The sequence below is a fragment of the Oryctolagus cuniculus genome, chromosome 13, assembly GCF_051225735.1.
Source record: "Oryctolagus cuniculus isolate XC-2025 breed Fujian yellow rabbit chromosome 13, ASM5122573v1, whole genome shotgun sequence".
NCBI classification, from domain to species: Eukaryota; Metazoa; Chordata; class Mammalia; order Lagomorpha; family Leporidae; genus Oryctolagus; species Oryctolagus cuniculus.
The window spans coordinates 103,102,781-103,126,228 of NC_142879.1; the positions used below are offsets into that span (position 1 = coordinate 103,102,781).

General features: G+C 53.1%; 1 protein-coding gene across 17 annotated transcripts in view; it reads left to right on the top strand.

The window, feature by feature from the left end:
• SVIL (supervillin) overlaps positions 1–23,448 on the top strand; it is a 204,028-nt gene that overhangs the window by 66,284 nt on the left and 114,296 nt on the right. For 2 of the 17 annotated variants that reach the window (XM_051821609.3, XM_070056064.2), the window contains exon 1: positions 10,331–10,943. The exons of 14 other annotated variants lie outside the window; for them this stretch is intronic. The gene's annotated coding sequence lies outside the window, so the exon portion shown is untranslated. Of the gene's footprint in view, positions 1–10,330; positions 10,944–23,448 lie in introns of those variants that run through there. One more of the 17 variants, XM_051821621.3, reaches the window with a different exon arrangement.

The following is a 23,448-nucleotide window of genomic DNA, read 5'->3' on the forward strand; positions in this document are numbered from 1 at the left end:
GCCAGCTTCCTGCAGGAGCCTGCATTGCGGGGCTGTGGGCTCGGGGGTGCGGTCGCCCCTGCCCGCCCTGTGCTCCTCCTGTTGTTTTCGCTCGCTGAGGATGCAGGCTTCCAGACGCCGGTGATGCCGCAGGCCCTTGGTTCCTACCCGCAAGGAACCTCAGATGTTCAGCCGTGGAAATCGGTCGGGTACAGCAAAACCCAGGCTGCGAGAGACTTGCATGCTTGCCAGGGGCCAAGTGTGAAAGCGTGGCCCTGAGATCCTGGCCCCCTCTCCGCTTCTCCTCCTCCTGGCGATGCAGACCTGAGTGTGGCAGGCCTGGATGTTTGGTCCACAGCCCCCCCCGGGGAGCCTCCCCTGTGGACCCCTGGCCTCGGCCAGGCCTGGCCTCCGTCACCATGTCATGGTGATGCATACTTCTTCCTGCACGAGATTAGATTACTGTAATTTTCATATCCTGCACTGCCCCCCGAGGGTTTGAACAAATGCTTGCTGGTATAGAAGGCGGTATTGTGTTTCTGAGGACAAAGGGCTGAACGAGCCCACTTGGCCATGGTCACACGGCGTCACCGAGGGCCTTCACGGCTGGTCCGGATGCTGAGCCTCCCGCGGAGGCTCGCAAGCTGTGTGCTGCGCGCACGGGGGTCCCCCGGGCACCGCATGTGCGTGGTGGGTGCCAAGCCTGGATTAGAATGCAGACACAGCTTTTTTTTTTTTTTCCCCAAGCAGACCCTCTATTGAAATCAGACACAGCTTCCCGAGGAAAACTTTCCCCAAGACGTATTTGGAAAGGAGGCAAACTCGCCTGGGGCCTGGGAGCAGTCTCTGCAAAGCTGGCAAGCTTTCAGATCCCGTAAACGGGGAGCCCCTGACCTTGGGGGAACCCTCAGAGTGTTGGCGTGGGCACTGCAGAATATATGTTCTTTTTTTTAAAGATGTGTTTATTTGAAAGAGTTAGAGAGAGAGAGAGAGAGAGAGAGAGTGCTTCCATCCTCTGATTCACTCCCCAGATGGCTACAATGGCCAGGGCTGGGCCAGTCCAAAGCCAGGAGCCAGGAGTTTCTTCTGGGTCTCCCATGTTCATGCAGGGGCCCAAGCCCTTGGGCCATCTTGCGCTGCTTTCCCGGGGGCACTAGCAGGGAGCATGATGGGGGTGGAGCAGCTGGGACTTGGCGCCCATATGGAATGCCAGTGTCACAGGTGGCAGCTGGACCCCATTCACCACGACGCCGGCTCCCGGAATATATACTCTTCAAGCAACAAATATTTATTGAGTGCTTACTGTATCCTAGGCACGGCTCTAGGCTCTGGATGTTAACAGCCGCCCACAAAGCAGAGGCAAATCTCTGTCTTCAGGTCAGTCATGGTTTCAGAGGTAGGAACGTGGCGATGTTTGGAAGGTGGCCCAGGTGCTTGGGCCCTGCACCCTCTTGGGAGGCCAGGAGGAAGCTCCTGGCTCCTGGCTTTGGATTGGCCCGGCCTTTCAAATAAATAAATCTTTTCAAAAAAGAAAGATAATTTTTTTTAAAAAAGTTACTTTATTTGAGAGGCAGAGTTACAGAGAGAGAGAGAGAGAGAGAGAGAGAGAGAGAGGTCTTCCATCCGCTGGTTCACTCCCCAATGGCCTCAACAGCCAGAGCTGTGCCGATCCGAAGCCAGGAGCCAGGAGCTTCTTCCAGGTCTCGCAGGTGGGTGCAGGGGCCCAAGCTCTTGGGCCATCTCTCACTCTCTCATCTCCCAGGCCATAGCAGAGAGCTGGAGTGGAAGTACAGCAGCCAAGACTTGGGCTGTCTTCCACTGTCTTCCTGGGTGCATTAGCAGGGAGCTGGATTGGAAGCGGAGCAGCTGGGACTCAGTGGGGGCTCTGATATGGGACGCGGGCAGCGTCACAAGCAGCACAAAGCCAGTCCCACCCCTCGTCGTTCTGTCCGCCCCCCCCCCCCATGCTCTTAGGCTTCACTTTTCAGAACTTCTCCCCCACTCCCCAACTCCCATCTGCAGCCCCTGCCCCCGTGTGCATCTGCAAGTTACTACCTGCGCTGGAGGAGTCAGAGCCCGAGTGCCCAGGTGGAGGCCACACGCCCCGCCCTGCTAGGACACAACGCAGAGGGGTTTGGTCTTGTGGAATCACCAGCTTCCTCCTTGTCCTAAGCTCATCAGGCCTTTCTGCCTTGGCAGGTGCACGGCCCCCCACAGAGGACCCTGTTCTGCTGGGCTGGGCCATGCTTGCCCCTCACTCCTGGCTGGGGCTGCAGGGCTTCTCAGCTCTGTCACACCGTGCTCCTGCGTAAGGTCCGATCCTTGGCCCCATCCCCACCGGAGGGGCGTCCTCTGTGGCTGTGCCCTGTAATGTGCTACTGCGTGAGGGCAGGTGGAAATCCTCTATTTTTCAACTGATAATGACCTAAACAGGGCATATCACCCTCTGTCCATCTCCGGCTGCTCTGAAGACTCAGAGCCCGGTGACATCTGGGAGGGAGAGGTTTGGCCCAGGACCCGGCTCGCCCTAGCAGCCTCGCATTTCACTGTGCCCGTGAGCCCAGCAGCGCTGCGCCTGCCCGGGTTTGCTGTGGGACAGTGGAGCTGGCTCGCCGGTGGGTTGCTCGAGCCAGCATCTTGGAGATGACCTTGGGGATGAGAAGTCAGGAGAGAAAGTCCAGACAGATTCCATGGATGCATTGATTTAGACTATCTGGGAGAGGGATTTTTTTTTTTTAATTTGAAAAGTAATGTACCTCTTTTTTTTGTCATTGTTAAAAATCTACCCACTATGGCCGGCACCGTGGCTCAATAGGCTAATCCTCCACCTAGCGGCGCTGGCACACCGGGTTCTAGTCCCGGTCAGGGCGCCGGATTCTGTCCCAGTTGCTCCCCTTCCAGGCCAGCTCTCTGCTGTGGCCCGGGAGTGCAGTGGAGGATGGCCCAAGTGCTTGGGCCCTGCACCCCATGGGAGACCAGGAGAAGCGCCTGGCTCCTGCCTTCGGATCAGCGCGGTGTGCCAGCTGCAGCGCGCTGGCCGTGGCGGCCATTGGAGGGTGAAACAACGGCAAAGGAAGATCTTTCTCTCTGTCTCTCTCTCTCACTGTCCACTCTGCCTGTCAAAAAAAAAAAAAAAAAATCTACCCACTAACTAGATTGTTTGCCCCTGGTACCACCGGCTCAGGCTCAGCCCAGACACCAGGAGACCCCGTGCCTCCCTTCTGCTCCCTCCGAGGCGCCAGACCCCTCAAGTTGAGGGGCAGATGTCGCTGGGTTCTGCCCTGGGTATGATGGCTGCCCCGCCCCCTGCACACTGCCAGGCTAGGGGCTGGGCATCAGAGACCTGTCCAGAGAGGGTTTGTAGGGGAACTGAAGTCAGTTGAGGCTCGAGGGATGGTTAGGGACTTAGTGAGCGAGAAGAAAGAAGGAATCCGGCTCTGAGCGGGGAACAGCCAGGATGTGGCACAGATGGGTGGGCTGTGTGGCTTCTCAGGTGGGTGTGGACCCTGTGCTGGGAGGATGGTGTGGTGTCCCCTGAAGAGGTGGGAAGGGGCCGCGTCACCCAGGCCAGGGACTTTGGAATTTATCCCAAAGCCATCGTGCTTTGTTCTCCACCAACACGGCCTGCTGGCCGATGTCCCTGTGTGTCACAGCCGTCTTGGGTTTACCTACGCGTGATGTTTGCCGCGAAGCACTACCAGTCCCTGTCATCTTGACACCTGTTAGGAGTGTGTCCACGAGAGTCCGAGGTGCCGTAAGTCTTGGTCTCTAAGAGGCCAGCTCTGGGTTAAGTGTCGTTTCTAAAGTATTTCTAACTGGATATATTTTTCCTCTTAGTGATGCGTGTTGAAGTGTAAGAAGGTAACAGTGATTCTTTTACCACAGTGGTCTCACGTTTCCCCTTAAAAAAAATTCAGTTCCGGGGTAAGTGAGTGAGTGGCCTGGTTAAGGTGTCTGTTAAGGGGCCGGTGTTGTGGTGTAGCAGGTTAAGCCTCCACTTGCGATGCCGGCATCCACTTCAGAGTGCTGGTTGGCGGCCCAGCTGCTCTGTTTCTGGTCCAGCTCCCTGATAATGCACCTGGGAAAGTAGCAGAGGATGCCCCAGACCCTTGTGGAAGACTAGGATGGAGTTCCAGGCTCCTGGCTTCAGCCTGGTCCAGCCCTGCCCATTGTAGCCATTTGGGGAGCCAACCAGAGGATGGGAGATCTCTCTCTCTGTCTCTCTTTTTCTCTGTTACTCTGCCTTTCACATTAATATAATAGATCTTAAAGAAGGATGCTGATTGAGCCATAGTCATGTCACATTGGAGTGTCCTGGGTTTGGTACCCAACTCCGGCTTCCCATCAGTGTGACCCTGCTGGGAGGTCCTGCAGTCATGGCTCAAGTCACTGGACTCTGCCACCCACATGGGAGACTGACCTTGAGTTCCCAGCCCTTGACTTTGGCCTCGTCCCAGCCAGGGTTGTTGTGGGCTTTTGGGGAGTGAATTAGCAGATGAGAGCACTCTCACTCGCTCACTCTCTCTGCCTCTCAAATAAATAAATTTTTTGTTTTTTAATTAAAAAATAGTCATTCAGGGGCTGGCGTTCTGGCGTTGTGAGTAAAGCCGCTGCCTGTGACAAAAGCATCCTACATGGGTGCAGGTCTGTGTCCCGGCTGCCTCACTTCTGATCCAGCTGCGCCTGCCAGGGAGGGGCTGTGAGTGTGCTGCTGCCAGGGTCTGGTTGTCAAGACCACTCTGGAGGCAGTGGGAAGGATGGGTTTGGGAGGAGGCAGTGGGAGGGAGAGGCAGAGTCAAAGATCCTTGCAGCCATCCCGCTTCAGGGCCACTAGAGCATCGAGTACAGTAGGCGTGGACAGCGAGGCTGAGTTTGCTGAGAAGTGAGATGCAAGTGAGGCTGCAACCAGCCAGGAAACAGGCCGATGTCGTGATGGGAGAGGGGGAGCACCCACGGCCCAGGGAGCTTTCCTGGTGTCCTGAGCTGCAAGCAACCCCCAGCATCCTGACTTCTGCTTTGAGAAGCCCGGAAGACTGCCGAGCTCAGAGCCCTGGTGAAGCGAGGGAGGGTCAAGGAAGCTGCGGGCGTGGGGAGAGCCACAGAAGGTAGCTGGCGTTGAAGGAATTCTACCCAGGAGGACCCGGCGGGGAGGCGGAAGTGGACAGAGGGCGTTGGAGGTCGTGGAGGGGCCACTTCAGCATCAGAAGGGTCTGTGGCCAGGGAAGGCAGTTTCTGAGCATGGAGGGCGCAGGAATCCCTTGCAAAACTGGTGGAGACATGAGTGGGGCCTCAGTGGGATGGACGCACGGGATGTGATGGAGAGAAGTAGAGAGGCAAGTGTGGCTGAGGATTTGGGGGCAGGAGATGAGAGGAGCTGGAGCCCACGTGTGGGCTGGCACAGCCCCGTCTCTCCTGGGCACCTCCCGGTATCCTCTGCAGGAGGAATCCTGAGTTAGCGTGTGGCCTCCCAAAGTGCTGTGTGGGTTTGGACCTGGGTTTTATGCTGTGAGATCCCAGAGGATCACGGGCCCGCCTGGGTTCTCCGTGTGCCCGTTCCACCGCGTGGAGGGCTGAGCTGTTCTGTTGTCCTTGGGGTTTGCAGAACGAGGCCTGGCAGAGCAGAGCGTGGGACGGCACCATTCCGAAGCTTGTTGGCTGTGATATTTATAGTAGCATGAGCATTTGAGATGACCTGGCGTCCCCTCTTTCCAAAGAGTTGTTTTCTCGTTGTTTCTCCAGTGTGGGTCACGTTTGGGAAGTCACTCATCTTGGGCAGAGAGGATTGGCTTGTGAATGTCACATGGCCTGTCCTATCCCTGGCAAGGCCCTAGGGGCACCAGGCCCAGGCAGGGGTGTGGAACACCTGGCCCAGACTGGATAAGCTTGCAAAACCGTGTGCTCAGGCGAGACTTGAAATCGGATAAACCGATAGCAGGCTGATTTTTAAGTTGATCATTTTGTGTGGCCCGCGATGGATGTTATGATGTTAGAAATATCCAGATGTCCTTGGCAGAACAAAAAAGGGTTCCATCCCATCAAAAAGCAGCATTTGGTATCAGATATTTTCGTTTAGATCAATAGCTTTAATTTCTTGGAGGAACAAAAAAATATTTCCCACCTGAAGTACTTCAGACAGCGTTAGTGTACAATTAGTGTAGATAACCCCATAAAAGCTTATTTATTTATTTATTTATTTTTAAGATTTATTTATTTATTTGAAAGTCAGAGTTACACAGAGAGAGGAGAGGAAGAGAGAGAGAGAGAGAGAGAGAGAGAAGTCTTCCATCCGCTGGTCCACTCCCCAATTGGCCATAATGCCCAGAGCTGCATCCATCCGAAGCCAAGAACCAGGAGTTTCTTCCGGGTCTCGCACACGGGTACAGGGGCACAAGGACTTGAGCCATCTTCTACTGCTTTCCCAGGCCATAGTAGAGAGCTGGGTTGGAAGTAGAGCAGCCAGGTCTTGAACCGGCACCCATATGGGATGTCAGCGCTTCAGGCCAGGGTGTTAACCTGCTGCGCCACAACGCCAGCCCCAAAGGTTTATTTAAAGTGCAGTTATGAGAAGTAGCCAGTCGGTACCGGAAGTTTCATTTGAACTGGGTTTCTTGTGTTCCGTGAACAGAACGTTTAAGTGCCCTTTTAACTTTGAGATCATGACGGCTTCAAATGCAGCCTCAAGAAATACCGTGCGTCTTGTTACCCAGCTTCTCTCAACCCTAACGTCGTCCCAGACTCTGACAGCCTGACCCAGCCAGGGCACGGACGCCATACACTCAGTCCACCAGAGTTCTAGAACGAGGCTCACTTGTGCATGCCTGAACTCCAGTAACCTCTGTGGGTCCTTGATGGCCATAAAGTTCTCACCTGGGGAACGTGTATGAGTGCAGTCATACAGCATCCGGCATTTGGGGGTAGCCTTGCTTGCTTGCTTTTTTTTAAAGATATTTTATTCATTTGAAAGGTGGAGTTACGCAGGGGAGAGAGAGAGAGAGAGAGAGAGAGAGAGATCTTCCATCTACTAGTTCACTCCTCAAATGGTGGCAATGGCTGGGGCTGGGCCAGACTGAAGCCAGGAGCCAGGAGCTTCCTCCAGGTCTCCCATGTGAGTGCATGGGCCAAGGGACCTGGGCCATCTTCCTCTGCTTTTCCCAGGTGTGTTAGCAGGAAGTGGAACAACTGGGACTCAGACCTGTGCCTGTATGGAATGCCGGCCCTGTGGGCAGCAGCTGGCCCCCCGGGCTTTCTCTCACAGCATGAATTCCCTACACTGTCAATCCAAGTCCACGTGTGTGTCAATAGTTTCTTCCTTTTTACTGCTGAGTCGTATTCCACGCCATGGATGTACCACAGTGAGGATTAACCCAAGGGTCTTTTCTTTCTTTTCCTATGGGACGCCCGGTTGCTCTAGCACTATCTTTAAAAGGCACAGGTATCATTGGGGCATATTAGTGGGGGCCTTGTTTGGATTCTCTCTTCTGTTCCATTGACCTACTTTACACATCTGTCCCTTCAGCAATGCCGTGCTGTGTTGGTTACCATAGTAGCCCTTATGATGGGATGGACTGATTCATCTCATTTGCATCTTCTCCTGTCCCTGGACTGTGCCTTTTGATATACATTTTAGATTAAACTCGTATTTTTCTGCCAAAAATCCCTGGAGGGTTTCACTAGGAATTCTGTTAAACTTACAGGTCAATTTAGGGATTACTGACATCATCACTACACCGACCCCTCCCATCGACAAGCGTAGTGTCGATTTATTTAGATCATCTCCGATTTTTTCCCTTGGCTCTTTGTGACTTTTAAAATATCAGTCGTGCATGTTTTGACGTAGGTCTGTGTCTCAATGTTTTGCTTTCTTTGGAAGGATTATAAACTGTATTGTGTTTGTAGTTCTGATTCCCATAAGCTCCTGATTGGTATAAAATAGGTGTTATGGAGATATGAATGCAGTTATAATTCTAGTATGAAACAGTAGAAAATGGGAAATAGTTACTTATCAAATGTCAAGGACATGTCTAAGTCTAGTATAAGTCTAGCTCTTCATAATCTTTATTTTGTTTTGTTTATTTGAGAGGCAGAGAGAGATAGGAAAAGAGAGAGAGGGGGAGAGAGGGAGACGAGGATCCCATGTGCTGATTCACTTCCCAAATGCCTGCAACAGCTGGGGCTGTGCCAGGCTGGAGCTGGGAGCCTGGGACTCCATCCATGGTCAAGTTTCTCAGATGAGTGGAGAGGCTCCACCCACCTGAAGCCATCACCTCGGCCTCCCAGGGTCTGCACTGGCAGGAAGCTGGCGCTAGGACTTCAGCACAGGTACTCATGTGGGACATGGACATCTTAACCACCAGGTCCAAAGCCTGATTCTAATTCATCAAGTGTGATTTTCCATTTTATTGTGTTATTTTGTGGGAAGAAGTGGGTGTGATATGGATGGCCGGCGCTGCGGCTCACTAGGCTAATCCTCTGCCTTGCGGCGCCGGCACACCGGGTTCTAGTCCTGGTCGGGGCGCCGGATTCTGTCCCGGTTGCCCCTCTTCCAGGCCAGCTCTCTGCTGTGGCCAGGGAGTGCAGTGGAGGATGGCCCAAGTGCTTGGGCCCTGCATCCCATGGGAGACCAGGAGAAGTACCTGGCTCCTGCCATCGGATCGGCGTGGTGCGCCGGCCGCAGCGCGCCGGCTGCGGCGGCCATTGGAGGGTGAACCAACGGCAAAGGAAGACCTTTCTCTCTGTCTCTCTCTCTGTCACTATATACTCTGCCTGCTAAAAAATTAAAAAAAAAAAATAGAAAAAAAAAAAAGAAGTGGGTGTGATGTGAGTTTGCTCAGTTAGGCAGAAAAACTTGGAAGGAGTTTAAGGGGACTGCATCTCAGAGACCAAAACTGTAATAGAAGACGTGGCTAAGAAGCATTACCTTGTTAGACTCCAGTGCACGGGCGGTTGCTACAGGGACACCGTGTGTGATGGCTTAAGAGACCTACAAAGGATAGGTATTTATTTAGTGGGAGTGAGTCTATTTTAGGAAAAAAATTTCTGCATTTTTATATTGCCAGCAGTTCAGTTTTCTCCTCCTTTCTTCTGTTTAAAGACCCGGATAATCAGCTGGTTTACATACACTCTCATTTGGTTTTTGTCCCTGTGTTGCTCCAGGACAGCAGCTGTGACAGAACAAGAAGGGAAAGCCAAAATTGGTCCAAGGGAAAAATAAGACGAGGGCCAGGACGGAGATGAGGGCACTGTGAGGTTTGGTTTGCCACCTGGAAGCAGGTGAAAGATTGCATGAATTGTTTTTAACCCTCGTACAAAACGGTCCTGAAGCCAGTGCTGAATTATGACACCTGTCCTGTTGTGTGTGTCTGTGTCTGTGTGTGTGTGAATGACACACTGACTATACAGATTTCTGGGTCCCACAGGGATGTTTCGATGCAGGTGTACACTGTGTGATGAGCGACTCAGTATCAGAAAGCTCATCTATTAACTGAAAACATTTCTGTGGCTGCTTTGGGGTGCGATCAGTGGAAATCCTGGCTTCAGCTGTTTTGAAATATGTGCTAGAATATGGTCATCTTCACCTGGCCAGGCACAGGACGGGAGGAGGAGGCATTGTCTGCAGGGTTAATTAGTAACAGGAATGCAGCTCTAGCCCCTTGAGGCCGGCCTCCCTCCCTCCCTCCCAGCGGGGGCAGCTGGTGGTCTGAGAAAGCCGACACTCTGGGTGTCCCCTCCCTGGAGGCGAGGAGTGCTGGAGACTTGGCTCTTCTCCCTAACAACAGAGACCCCAAATTGTAAGTATCTTTGTAAGCAGCATTGTGATAGCTAAGGTCTAAAGTGGAGTCGGTTGCCTGTTCCAAGGGGGGCTGTGCTGTGTAGATGGCGGTTGTATTAGTTCAAGTTCATGTGCCTTTTAAGTGACAGGAGTGAGCTGAGGTCCATGGGCGGCAAAGGCCTATGCTTGGTTTTTGGACAAGAACGTATGTGTTGGGATAGAGAGTGTCCTTCCATTCTCCCTTCTGGTCGTCAGTGTGCTAGAAGCAGTGAGGAATCCAGAGACGGCGGCTGTCATGGGCCAGAAGAGCTGGCCGTGCGTTCTCTGTGCATACAGATAAGACATGCTGGGGACATTCCTTAGCTGAGCTCGCTCACCGATGGGCTGCGCTTTTCTTCGGCTCTAAAAGACTAGAGCGGAGCCATGTCTGCCCGTTCGGTGCCCGTGGCCAGGTCGGTGGGCAGCCACGATAGAACGCGTTGAAAGACAATGCGGGCAGTGGAGTGAGTGGCTGCTGGCCAGCGCCTGTTGCAACAGCTGATGGGTTCCTCTGAGGTTCAGGCTATTTCTGGGCCATTAGCTGGTATCAAGTCTCTCGAGTTCAGGCCATAAAAGGCCGGTCCCCTCGCAGGATTGCCACACTGCCTGTGTCCCATCCTCCCAGGCTGCAACTCCTCAGGTTTCAAGTGCATTTACCCAGTCATGGACGGTTCCACCAAGGCCACATCGGGGACGAGCAGCCTCAAGGACACCCGGGGACGGAGCACCTCCAATAGAAGACTCTTTTTACTACTATTCTGGTGTTCTTTCCGCAGACACACTTCAGGGATGTAGCCCTCACCTCTTTCCTGCCCGGGGTTGTCCGAAAGCCTTTTGGAAAGCACCGTTCTAAATTTATCCTGCTTTGAATCATCGTCGCTCCTGAGAGAGGCACTGGCCCTGTTTGCATCGGGATCCTTGGTTTTCCTACAACGCGACCGCGGTAGAACTTTTTGCTATTGGACCCGCGGTGTGCGTTGAGAAGAGGCTGGAAGAAAACAGTCGCGGCCAGCCGGCCGAAGCTGGATTAGACGATACGGCTAGAGTGTTTGGCTTTATTTATTTATTTTTTAATTAGGAAAAAAAATAAGAAATTGCAGTGTGAGTTCCCCTCTCCCTTTCACTTAGAGGAACAAGGATTATACAGAAATTTGAAGTAAGTGAAAACTCTTCCTATAAATCTAAAAACAGTGGTTGCTTTTTTTTTTTTTTTTTTAAGTGCCATCTGTCTGAGCTTATTTCCTAAGGATTTGTTGATTTCAGGCACTGGAATGTTACTGCCACTATTCCCGTAGATAGCCTGGGGTTTGGAATAATTGGATTTTTTCCCCCTGAAAAACAAAAGGACTCACTTGGCGATCCCAGAGGTGCCTACGGCTAAAGTTCGGCTCCTGTAACTTAGTCTGTAACTTAGTGCTTGCTGTGGAGTTGTCACTCCTGGAAGTCTGTTCCCCACACGTGGGACTTTTGATCAGATCACAGGTGCGGGGCGGGGGTCAGCGGGCGGATGCTGTTTCCCTTCTCTGATGGATTCATGTGGCTGTAGAGGTCCCTGGGCAAGCGGACATCCTTCTGTAGTGAGAGGTACTCGTTCTCCAGACTTGATTTCCCCAGTCGGTGATGCTGCAGAATTTAGCAGAAGACGCGCTGTGGGTTGTAGATCTGGGACTCTCTATGTGGTGATACCTGCGGTCTTTGTGCGATTGAGCTGGGTGATTCGCCTCTTTTGAAAAAACAGCCATGGGGTGTAGGAACTTTTAAGGTTGATCGGACATACTGCTCCTTTAAAAAAAAAAAAAAAACAAACTGTGGATTCTTTCTCCCGGGTCAGGTGGACGAGGATGGGCAGGCATTATTTTTATCAGGTAGAAAAACAGAATATTTATAGCGGAGAGCATCATCGGTGAGCACCGTGGCGGCTTCCACAGGGCAGCCACTGCCGTAACCCCAGGGGGCGCCTCGAGATGCCGGGGCTGTTTCTGGTTTTTCCAGGCGCGGCTGCTGGTGAGGGGCTGGCGTGGGGCTGGCGTGGGGCTTGAGTGGGGCAGTGAGGCTCAGGGCCGTAAATGCCCAGTGTGCACGCGCATGGGGTGCTCCTCAACAGCACCCACGACTCTGCTGCCACCCACCCCCTGTTGTGGTTCCGGCTGCCCCCTCCCACCAGGGTCGCTGGTTATGGGGTGGGGGTGGGGGACTGTGGGCAGAACCGTGGCTAACAGCGGTGCTGCAGGCCAAACTTTGGGGATCTGAGCAAAATCTTCCACATCCAAGGACGTCTTGGTCCACGCCGGGTGTCGGCCTTTATTCGACACCCGCCTTGCCTCTCTTGGCTGCCTCCCGCCCCCCAGGACTCTGGCTGCCCTTGAGTTTCCATTCGGCCTGAGCCTTTTGGCAAAACTCTGCAGACAGTTCATACCGGAGCTTGTGTGCAAAGCAGGGGGCGCTGGGCTTTTACAGGGGTGTCTGCTGGAGCTTTGCAGAGCGACCCCCCACCTCCCAGGGCCCCCTTCCAATGGTAGCAGTGCCCCAGGCAGCTCCCAAGTCATCAGGGCTGCCTTGCCCTTGGGGTGCCTTGTGGGGACCAGGGGTATGCCCAGATTGGAACTTCCTGGCAGTCCTGGGCTTCCTCATCTACTGCCTGGCCCAGCAACCTTGTGTCCCCCACCGCCACCCCTCTGTGTGTGTCCCCAAGGCCTCCGCGTCTGCCTCCGGAGCTGGAGCCCTCCCCATGCAGTCCATCCTCAGAATCAGTCCCTCAAGAGTCCTGGCCGCGCGTGTCACTCCTCCAGGGTCCCTCACCACGCCGGTGCCACAGCCCGGCCTCCGCGGCCTTGTGAGACGTTCTGCCCAGCAGGCGACAGCCGATGAGGTGGACACACACAGAAGCTGTGTCAGGCCTTCAGGGCTGCTGCAGGACACCTGTGGCTCTGTGCTCATGCTGCCCCTGGGGTCCAGCCCGGTGCCTCCGGCCCAGTGGGCACCCCCGCAGCTGCACCGTACCGGCACGTGGGCTGTGCGTGCCTGTGGTCTGAGCCGCACGGTCTCTGCGTCTGCCCTGGTGCTTCAGAGGCAGGTGTGGTGCGTAGCACATTCTCTCTCTCGGCTCTCGCACCGCAAGCGGAATGATGTGTCTTGCGGGGTTTCTGACCGATGTGTCTTGCGGGGTTTCTGTAGCCACGCTCTTGCCAACACAGGAAATGAAGGTGCTTAAACGATGAAGTCAGCCATTTCGTTACTGGAGCCTTGCCCAAAACAAAGAAACTCCTCCAGGGCCACGGCTGCACGGGGTGCTTTTCCCAGGCACGAAGCTCGGTCCTCTTAGGTAACACCGCTCTGTGGGCCCCTGGGAGGAGAGCAGCGCTCGGATATCGGCGCAGGGAGAGCCTGGTGCCCCTTAGACACACGGCCGCTCGCAGGTGCACGTGAGAGAGGCGGGGGTTTTGCCACACGTGCTTCCCTTCCGAAAGCAGATCCTGTCATTCCAGACGGGTCATAACCCGTGTCCAACTGGTTTTTGTGTCAATACGGTAAAAGACTTCATTGCACTATTTGCTTTGGGATCACTGAGGGGCCTGGTACCTGGGTCTGTCCACTTCTGTGCGTGTTTATGCAGCACTTCTGCTGTGCACGGCTCTGAGCTCGAGGCTGGGGGGTGCATGAGGTTGCAGCCTGGTCCCTGGCCAGGTGACCCCATTCCCTGGAGGGGTCCAGGCCAGGACATAATGAAGCCATTGTACCCGACAGGCCGAGGGCACGCATCATCCCAGCATTGTTGCTGTGCCCCAGGCTCCGTGCCAAGGTCTTTACCTCGCAGTCACATCAATTTGTTTTCATAACAGCCTCTGAGAAACACTAGGAGGGAAAATCCAGAGGCTTGGAGGGGCCTGCCCAAGGGCTCCTACCACGAGGCGGGAGGTTGAGATTGGAGCTGGATTGGAGGCCAAAGCCCTCTGAGCTCAGTGCCATCTTACTGAGCACTGCATTAAACCAGTGTGGTACCAGCTCCACCGGGCCTCCCTCCGGGGCCTGGTCCATGTGCAGCTTGGACCCTGTAGGTCCTGGGGGGCCCAAGAAACAGCAAACAAGCTGATGCAGACCCCGGATCCAGGACCGGTGTTTAAGTAGCACCGCTAAGCCACTGAGCCGGGAGCCACCAGTTAGGGAGTTGGGGGGGGGGGTGGCTGTCACATGGTCCCCCCAGGCTGCCTTCCATCCCTCTGTGTTTCCCATACTGCCCCTTCCCATTCTCTCCTACTTGGTTATCGCCCACTCCTCTCCTCCTGAACTGCCTGGCTCCTGGTCCTGCAAACAGACTCGAATTCCCTGCACCCTAAATAAAGCCCCCACCTCGGCCTCAGACTGGTGCTTCTTCCTCTCCCCGCTCACCCGCTCCTCAACACCCACAGGGGCTCTTCTCGCCCTGAGACCCGCGGGGCCTCTCCAGTGCTGTGTGACCTTGCTGCTCGCCCTCAAAGCACCTGTCTGTCAAATCCCAGCTCAGCCCTGGGGGAGGTGGGGAGGGCTGCCCTCGTCCAGCAGGGCCCAGAGACTGCTGCATTCTTGAGTTCTGTCTGCTCTCTGGTTATCAACCTCATTGTTAGCAATTAGAAACCTCTTGGGACACTTACAGCCTGTTTCAGGGTGCCTGGTGCCCGTCTCTGCTCTGCGCCCGATTCCGGCTTCCTGGGAGGCGGCAGGTGATGGCTGAAAGACTTGGGTCCCTGCCACCCACACGGGAGACCTGGATTGAATTCCCTGCTCCTGCCTTCAGCCTGGCCCAGCCTCACCTGTTGTGAGCATCTGGGGAGTGAACCAGCAGATGAGCGACCTCTTTCTCTTTCCCCTCTCAAGGCGATGAAAATAAATAAATATTTATTTTGATACAAAACATTTTGGAACCCATGTGTAACATTTGCATAATAATGCATTTTCTGCAAAGTTTTTGAAGCCCCCTTATGTACATGGGTTTCATTTTTTAAAATTTATTTTTATTAAATTTTGAAAGGCAAAGGGATGGAGAACAAGACAGACATCTTCTATCCACTGATTCACTCCTCCAAATTCCCGCAACAGCCAGGATTGGGCTAAGCCAAAGCCAGGAGCCTGGATCTCCATCCAGGTCTCCCTCATAGATGGCAGGGACCCCAGGACTTGAGCCATCACTGGCTGCCTCCCAGGGTGTGCATTAGCAGGAGGCTGGATGAGAAGCAGGTAGAGGGAGCTCACACCAGGCCCTGCAAAGTGGGATGCCGCTGTTCCAAGCTGTGCCAAGGGGTTGCTCTTCACTTTTTTTTTTTTTAGCAAAATAAAATAATCCTTTAATTCTACTCTTCCATCAACTTTTCGGGGGACTCTTATATTCATTTGGCTTTTATTCTCTTTGCTCATCACGAGTTAACTTTTCGTTATCTGTGTGAGGACTTGCATTCTGTACATGCTTGATGGGTAGAATTGCGTGTTAAACAATGGATAAAAGTGAGTGAGCTGGTGCTGGGTGCAGACAAACAGGGCGCTTATAAAGAAAGTTCCTACACTTTGTTATTTTTGACAGGCAGAGTGGACAGTGAGAGAGAGAGAAATGTCTTCCTTTTGCCGTTGGTTCACCCTCCAATGGCCGCCGCGGCCGGCATGCTGCAGCCGGCGCACCGCGCTGATCCTAAGCCATGAGCCAGGTACTTATCCTGGTCTCCCAGGCGCACTGCGGCCGGCGCACTGCGCTGATCTGAAGGCAGGGGCCAGGTGCTTCTCCTGGTCTCCCATGCGGGTGCAGGGCCCAAGGACTTGGGCCATCCTCCACTGCACTCCCTGGCCACAGCAGAGGGCTGGACTGGAAGAGGGGCAACTGGGACAGAATCCGGCACCCCAACCGGGACTAGAACTCAGTGTGCTGGCGCCGCAAAGCGGAGGATTGGCCTATTGAGCCGCAGTGCCGGCCAGTTCCTACACTTTGTGAACTGTGTTTTGGCCTCGTGTTTCTATTTGGAGTTTCACTTCCATCCCGAGTATGGAAAGTTGGCAAAATAATGTAAGCTCAGATGCTGTACTCATTAAACTGAGAAAAATATCAAAATATTGGCATTTTTAGATATTTAAGATTTTGTTTACATTCAATATCTTGCGATTTGAAATGAATACTACTCTCTGTTAAATACTCTCTCATGTTACTAAATGATAAGTAATAAATACTCTCTCACGTTACCATTCTGTAACATGGTACCTAATTTTGCCCCAGACTTAAAAGATGCCCATGTTACACACTCAGGCCATGTTATACACTCAGCAAGAACAAACCACTCTTGCTAAAACTCAAGTAACAAAGCTTTTGCTTTTTAGCAACTTAGAAATTATTGAATTCAGAGGTAGTTTCTGAAAGTTAAAATCACCTGTGAAAGTACTGGCACTTTATTTGAAAGGTAGATTGACAGAGAGAGGGAGGGAGAGCGAGAGAAAGAGAGGCAGACAGAGATCCTCAAATGACTGTGACAGCCGGGACTGTGCCGGGGGAAGCCAGGAGCCAGCGACCCCATCTGGGTCTCTCTCACAGGGGCGGCAGAGCCCAAGCAGTTAACCTTCCCAGGTGCGTTAGGAGGAAGCTGGATCATAAGTGGAGCAGCCAGAACTCAAACTGGCGCTCCCATATCGGGTGCTGGTGTTGGCGAAAGGTGGCTTAACCCGCTGCACCACAGTAGCAGCCCCACTGTTAATACTTTTTAATAAAGAATTATTTATTTTTCAACTTACTTGAAAGGCAGAGAGACCACCTGCTGGTTCACTCCCCCAAATACTTGCAGTAACCCCACAGCCAAGGCAAGAAATCGACTCAGGTCTCTCGTGTGAGTGGCAGGGAGCCGTCCCCTGCTGCCTCCCAGGGTGTGCACTACCAGGGAGCAGGAATTGGAAGCAGAGCCGGGACTCTGAGGCTGGAGGCAGGAGCAACTGGGGCATCTTCTTCCCTGTGGGAGGTGCCCGCCCCTGTGTTTTGGCGTGTACACTTCTCAGACGTTTCTGCATCGGCTGAGAGCTTTGTTTCCTGTGTGCTGGGACGATCCCAGACTTCCGCTACATTTGTGTGCTCTGTGGCTAGTCCATTCCTTTAGCAACTGCTAATACGCAACGTGGTGGTGTAATGTTTGTGCAGACACTGCACCCAGCCGTTGGCTCCATAGGTATGAGCCAGGTTAGGGGGAGAAAAACAACACTGCTGGAGTGTGCCATAAAGAAGTCACTCATTCTCCCGATGACACTTAGCCTTACTTGCTCCCAGATGTCCATCTTAGCTGCACACACATCGTCATCTGGCTTTACGATTGCCTACATTGTTGATGCAGAGTGTTGCGTATTAAAAATTGCACGAGTCCATCAAATTCGTAGGGCGCTTCAGAGAAGGGTGACAAAGTGCGGACCTCAGCTTGGGCTCCTTCCATGGGCTTGAGATGTATCTGAACTGATGGCATTGCTTCTCTCCTGGGGCTTCCGGGGGCTTTTAGGAGGCTCACAGCTCTTCAATATTTCAAAAGGAAGTCGCTTTGAGAAGGCGAAGTGAAATAATGCGGCGACCAGGACAGACAGCAGGCAAACGTGCTGCTGCCCTCACCCCCAGTCCACCTCCCCACAACGCCTGCCGGAGACGTGTTCTCTGTGCTCCTGGGGTGGGGGTGGGGAGTCGAGGTGTTTGACCTGGAGGAGGGCTTGGAGTGCTCTTGACCTTGGCGTGTTGACCTCTGCGAGCCTCCACTCAGCCTCAGGTCTCTGAGGTCTTTCCTAGGGCCCGGCGTTCTGCAGTGCAGAGATCTCCCAGAGCTTGGGAATATTCTGGTTCTCTCTGGAAAGGAGACCCTGGATCCGGAAGGCGGTAGTCCCAGGTGGGAGGACAGAGATGCTTCGAGGAGGAAAAAGGTTCTTTATTTTATTTTATTTTTTGGTATCTTCTCATTGCCTTGGCTTGTCTGTGCTGAAATGAGCAGTCCATTGCTTTTCTTTTTGGCTGATCACGGGTCTGTGTCTTCAGCCTTCTACTGTGGAAAGTTGTGGCCATGACTTCAGATTAAAGCTTTGTGGGTTTGGTTTTGTGTTTGTTTATTTGCTTGTTTTTGTTGTTGGCACTTTAGCCTGCTGTATGCTGAGTAGATTTTGACTGTTTCTCCTGATGGGAGACTGGACAGCGGTGACAGAAGTCCAGCTGGATGGCAGAGACAGGCAGGTTTTCCTGTTTGCAGCAGGATAAGGTGCGTGTACAGCTTTCTTACCCCTGGATCAGCTCCCTGCCCGGCAGCTGTCTGCCAGCAACAGTGATATCCCAAGCACTTGCTGTGTGCTGGGGACTGGGGTGGGGAAACGCATGTGTCCTGAGTGATCCGCTTGATCTTCAACCCTACATTTGTCTTCTAAGTGCTCACTTGGATAATAGAACTCAAATACCGGCCATGGCCTCAGATGTATTTAACATAGCATGTGTATGAAGGACATATAACAGCTACTGTCTTAGCTAATTGCAGTACATCATTCTTAACCGTAGTGACCATGTTGGATATTAGGTCTATAGAATGTATCCATACAGTGTTTGAAGATTTATTTTATTTATTTGGAAGGCAGTTTTACCAAGAAAGATGAAGAGAGAAGAGAGAGAGAGAGAGAAGAGAGAGAGAGATTTTTCCATTAGCTGGTTTACTCCCCAAATGGCTGCAATGGCCTGGAGCTCCATCTGTGTCTCTCCCGTGGGTACAGGGTCCCAAGCACTTGGGCCATCTTCTGCTGCTTCCCCAGACCATTAGAAAGGAAGCTGACCCACAACACGGGCCCCAATGTATTCGTATTCTAGCTGCATTTCCACCCTCCAGTTAACCTCTCGCATTTCCCTTCTACCTCTGGAAGCCACCCTTCAGCATCTTTCCATGAACTGACTTTGACTCATGTAGCAAAGCTTCACGTTGAGTTCGTTCCATTTTCTGTTGGTTAATTATATTTCCATAAAGCTGGGGGAAGGAAGAAAGTCACCTGCCATGGTTCCTGACCCAAAGAAGATTCTTCTCCTGCTTGATGTCAGCCTATGTCAGCATTCTCTGTCTCTTGAAATTTTCCCCTTAGCGACTGAGACACCTGCATCCTACATTGGTGTTCGATACTGGCTCAAGCTCCCAACTCCCACTTCCCACCAGTGCACACGGCAGGAGGCAGCTCAAGTATCTGGGTCCCTGCCACCCACCTGGGAGACCTGGATGGAGCTCGTGCCTTTTGGCTCTGGCCCAGGCCAGTCCCAGCCGCTGCAAGAATTTGGGGAGTGAACTTGTAGATAGGAGCTCTGCCTCTCCAACAAATAAAAAGAAAAAAAATTCAAAATCTGGTGCATTAAGTCAAGAACAAGTACAACACATCTTTTTTTTTTTTTTTTTTTTGGTCCACGTTCTCTCTGTTGTCGTAAAGTACTATCTATAAATTGTTGAGTCACTTAACCGGGATGTTACAGAAATAAATCGTTGAATCAACTTGCGTTCCTGCTGATGTTCAGACTTTATCCTAAAACTTTATTAAACTTTGCAAAAATCAGAAGTAAAAGCCGTTTTGGGTGAAGACTTTGAGGTGGCTTTCGAGAGAGCTCAGTCGTGTCGGGTGAACTGTTGATCACCTGTAACGTCGGAGACCCTGTCTTGCCAGTGACACTTGACATTTTGGAGTCCGGCGCCTTTCCGTGTGGCCTGCTTCCTAGGATCCCTCACCGGGTCATCTGGATCGCTTGGGGAAGCTGACGTGATGGAGATGGCTGCATTCGCCATTCCTGTCTGCGCTATTTTTACATTTCATTCCACACACGTTGAAAGGGCTCTCTTGATTCATAGCACCGTGAATGTTTCCACATTTGTCCTCCGCAAGATAATTATTCCATTAAAATAAATTACAGTTTATTCTGGGGCTCTAGAAGAGAAAAGATAATCAAAGGGTAAGCAGATGGCTCTGAGACCCAACAGGGAAAGCTTCCGTGGTGTTTGAATGGGGAGAGTTTCTGAGTTAATTTTTATGCCCTGGACATCCCTCTGGCTGACACGAGAGCTGGTGGTGATGTTTTCTGTAATTAATGAGCTCAGATGACAAAAAAGCAAGAGGCTGCCAGAGAACATAGTTCAAGGAAAGCCAAGTGGTTATTGTGGGGAAGTTGTGTTCTCGATGACCACCGTGAAAGAACACTTGTTGAGCTGATGCCTTTACACGGAGCGCCACGCAAAGGCTTGAGAGAGTGTGAATTTCTCCGCAAACTATAGAGAACGTGTTCCTTTCGCTGAACTCTCGGGCGACAGGGGAGAAGACCCCTTGTTTCCAACGCTGCCTTTGAAGGGGCTGTGTCTCCCAGTTCATTGAGAGTCAACGCACAGGAGGCTGAAGTCCCATTCTGATTGTGGCTGTGGACGGGGGTGGAGGTGTCCAGCGAATGCCCAAGCTGAGCCTTACAGCTCTTGTGTGGGCTCCATCTCCCCACGGAGACCAGGTCAGGGCAGCCCCCGGGTCTGAGCTGGACGGTCTGTGTTGCTGGAAATTGCTCCCATCTGGCAGTTAGTTCAGGTGTGTACCACGTGTGTGTCTTTCCACCCTAGATGGCACCATCGGGAGGTGGTGGAGCTGTTCCGAGGTCACATCTATCTAGTGGGCGGTCTTTAGGTCCTCGGGGGCGTGGCTTCGGCCTGAAAGTGGATCTCCTTCGATTATTCTAGAATTCTCACAAGAAGGTTGTTAGAAAAGGCTGAGTCTGGGCCCAGCCTTTCTTGCCCAGTGATCCTTCCTCCATCCATGTTCCAGCCTTGTCATCCGGCACCCTCCTCTGAGACTAAACCCCTGGGGCCACCCGATCTCCGGCTTGAACCCCTAAAACCTCGAGCCAAAACACACCTCTTTCCTTTTACAAAGATAGGCCACCTGGGGTATTTTGTTACACAAAGGGGAAGCTGACTCATGCAGAACAGGGCCTGTGGGGTGGCCGCAGGTGGCCACAGGTGGCTGTTGAGCAGGTGCGACCCAGGAAGTGACCGCTGAACTTGACTTGATGTCAATCGTCGGGACTTCAGCCAGCCTTTGTGTTGGATGGCCTGGCATCAGAGGAAGTGGACCTGAGCATTGCACTTGCCCATGGAAGGCGGAAGGATGGGACTGCAGCGCCCGTTGGCTTCCCCGTGTAGTCCCTGACCCTGGGGTTGCAGGGTAAAAAGTCCGAACCATCGTGTTTTTCAAAACAAAACTGAATGTAGGATAGCAGTGGAGAATTTTCTATGGATTCGCTGTGTTTCCCACCCATGCACACGTATATGCTCTATCTAATATGGCTGCAAAGACACACAGGCACACGCTGGGTACAGGTATGTAGGTTCTTGTGGTCTTGAACATTGTAAGTGTTCATTTCTGGGGCGATGTCTGGCCTGGCGGCTGAGACGCCTGCATCCCATTTAGCAGTGCCTAGGCGGATGCCCAGCGCTGGCTTCTGCTAACGCAGACCCTGGGAGGCAGCAGGATTGGGTTCCTGGATCCCAGCTTTGGCCCTGCACAGCCCCAGCCGTCGGGAGTGTTTGGAAAGTGAAACAGTGGGTGGAGCTCTGTCCGGCTGTCTCTCAAGTCAAATGTTTTTTTAAAGTGTTTGCATATTCTGGATTATGCATTCAGGAGGACCCGCACTGCCCAGCCTCCCGATGCTGGTGACGTTTAAGCTCAGTGCTCCAAGCCCAGTTTCTGAGACGGCGCTTGCCTAATGAGCACTGTGGCCGGGAAGGGCTTTGAATTCAGGGACACGGTGGTTAGGGGGACTCGGAGTCTCTGATTTGGACACAGAGTGTCCTTCAGCTGCTGTTTGTTCTTTGCTAAGTTTGGTTTGGGGGTAAGGTCATGAGGTTCTGGGAGAAATTGGCTTGGAGGGCTTCTTGGCTTGCTCTTAAGTGTTTTCAGCTGACGGCTATAAAGTTAAGGCTGTCCCTCAGGCAGTGGGCGGAGACGACGCGGGTGCCCGGGACCCTGTTCTGTGATGTGGCTTGAGGGAGAGCTGGCACAGACCCGGCCGAGCCCGCCTGCTAAGTGCTCATCATATATTTAGGGCTTCCCATCGTCCTGAGTGCCTGCTGGACGCTGTGTGCCCAGCTGGCCTCTGTCCGTGCAGAGCAAGGGTGTGGCTGGGTGGTAGGAGGGAAGAGCAGGTGCTCTGTTCTCTTAGCTTGTGAGCGCTGGGGCCCCCAGCCTCTGATGTGTGTGTGTGTGTGTGTGCGTGTGACACTGCATGAGTGTGTGTGAGTGTGAGTGAATTTGTGGCCGGAATCTTGACTTTTAGGTGTCGCTGGTTGCCGTGGAAAGACGCTGTTCTGTGTGTGAGAGAAGCAGCCGTGTGTCTTCCTGGGCTGTATTTATGTCACCACCACCACCCTTCTGTCCACACTGGCGTCAGGACCCCAGTCCAGATCTGGGTTCAAGTCCTGGCTCTGCACACGATTCCGGCTTCCTGCCCGTGTGCACCCAGGGAGCCAGCAGGAGCCGAGAGACCTGAGCTGCGCTCTGAGCTCCTGGTTCTAAGCCCAGCCCATCCCCTGCAACTGGAGGCATTTGGAGAGTGACCCATCAGATGGGAGATCTCTCTCTCTTTTCTCTCTCTCTCTCTCTCTCTCTCTCTCTCTCCATTTGTATCTTTCTAGCTTTCAAATAAATAAAAATACAGTTTTTAATTAAAAAAAAAATAAAGGAGCAGTGTCCTGGCAGGGAGAATTTATGGGATGTCATCCTCCACTGCTTTGCGTTGTAACTGACATCAGAACAGGTGTTGCCCCACCTCCCCATGCGGGGCCGAGGCTCACCTGTTTCTCCAGGACTGTGGTCCCCTGTGGCCTAAATGCAGGGGCTGAGGGGTCGAGTGCTCACTTGCTCTGTTCCAGCCTCGCATCGGAGCAGCTGAGCCCCTGGGCTTCCATGGACGTGGGGACTGTGCGACTGGAAGCAGCCTGGCTCAGCTGTGCATTGGGACGGTTAAGAAGCCCAGGTGCCCCGACCTCACTGACCTGGCTCTGGGGACAGCGCCGGGGGAGCTTCCTCTGTCCCCCTCTCTCCTCTCCCAGCCTGCACCTTCCCTCTTGTTTTCTGCCCCACCCCCTCGTTCTCTTTCCTTTGTTTCTCCTGTCATCTCTTCCTCTCTCCTCTTCAGCGGCTTAGTCAGGACACAGCGGCAGAGCTGTGAGTTTTACGGATTCTCGTGGGTGCCAGGAGGTTTTCAAACACGTGTGTGTAGTCTTCCTTTATACCGTCCTCAAAGCTTTGGGGTGCTGTTCCCCCTGACTGATCTGCTTTCATGTTTGTTTGTTTATGTGTGTCTACTTGAAAGGCAGAGGGAGGGAGAGAGAGGTGTTCCACCTGCTGGTTCACTCCCCAAATGGCTGCAACAGCAGGGCTGGGCCAGGCCAAAGTCAGGAGCCAAGAACTCCATCCGGATCTCCACATGGGCAGCAGGGATCCAAGCACGAGAGCCATGATCTGCTGTCTCCCAGGCACTTTGGCAAGAACTGGGTGGAGGCCGGCACCGCGGCTCACTATGCTAATCCTCCGCCTGCGGCGCCGGCACCCCAGGTCCTAGTCCTGGTTGGGGTGCCAGATTCTGTCCCGGTTGCTCCTCTTCCAGGCCAGCTCTCTGCTGTGGCCCAGGAAGGCAGTGG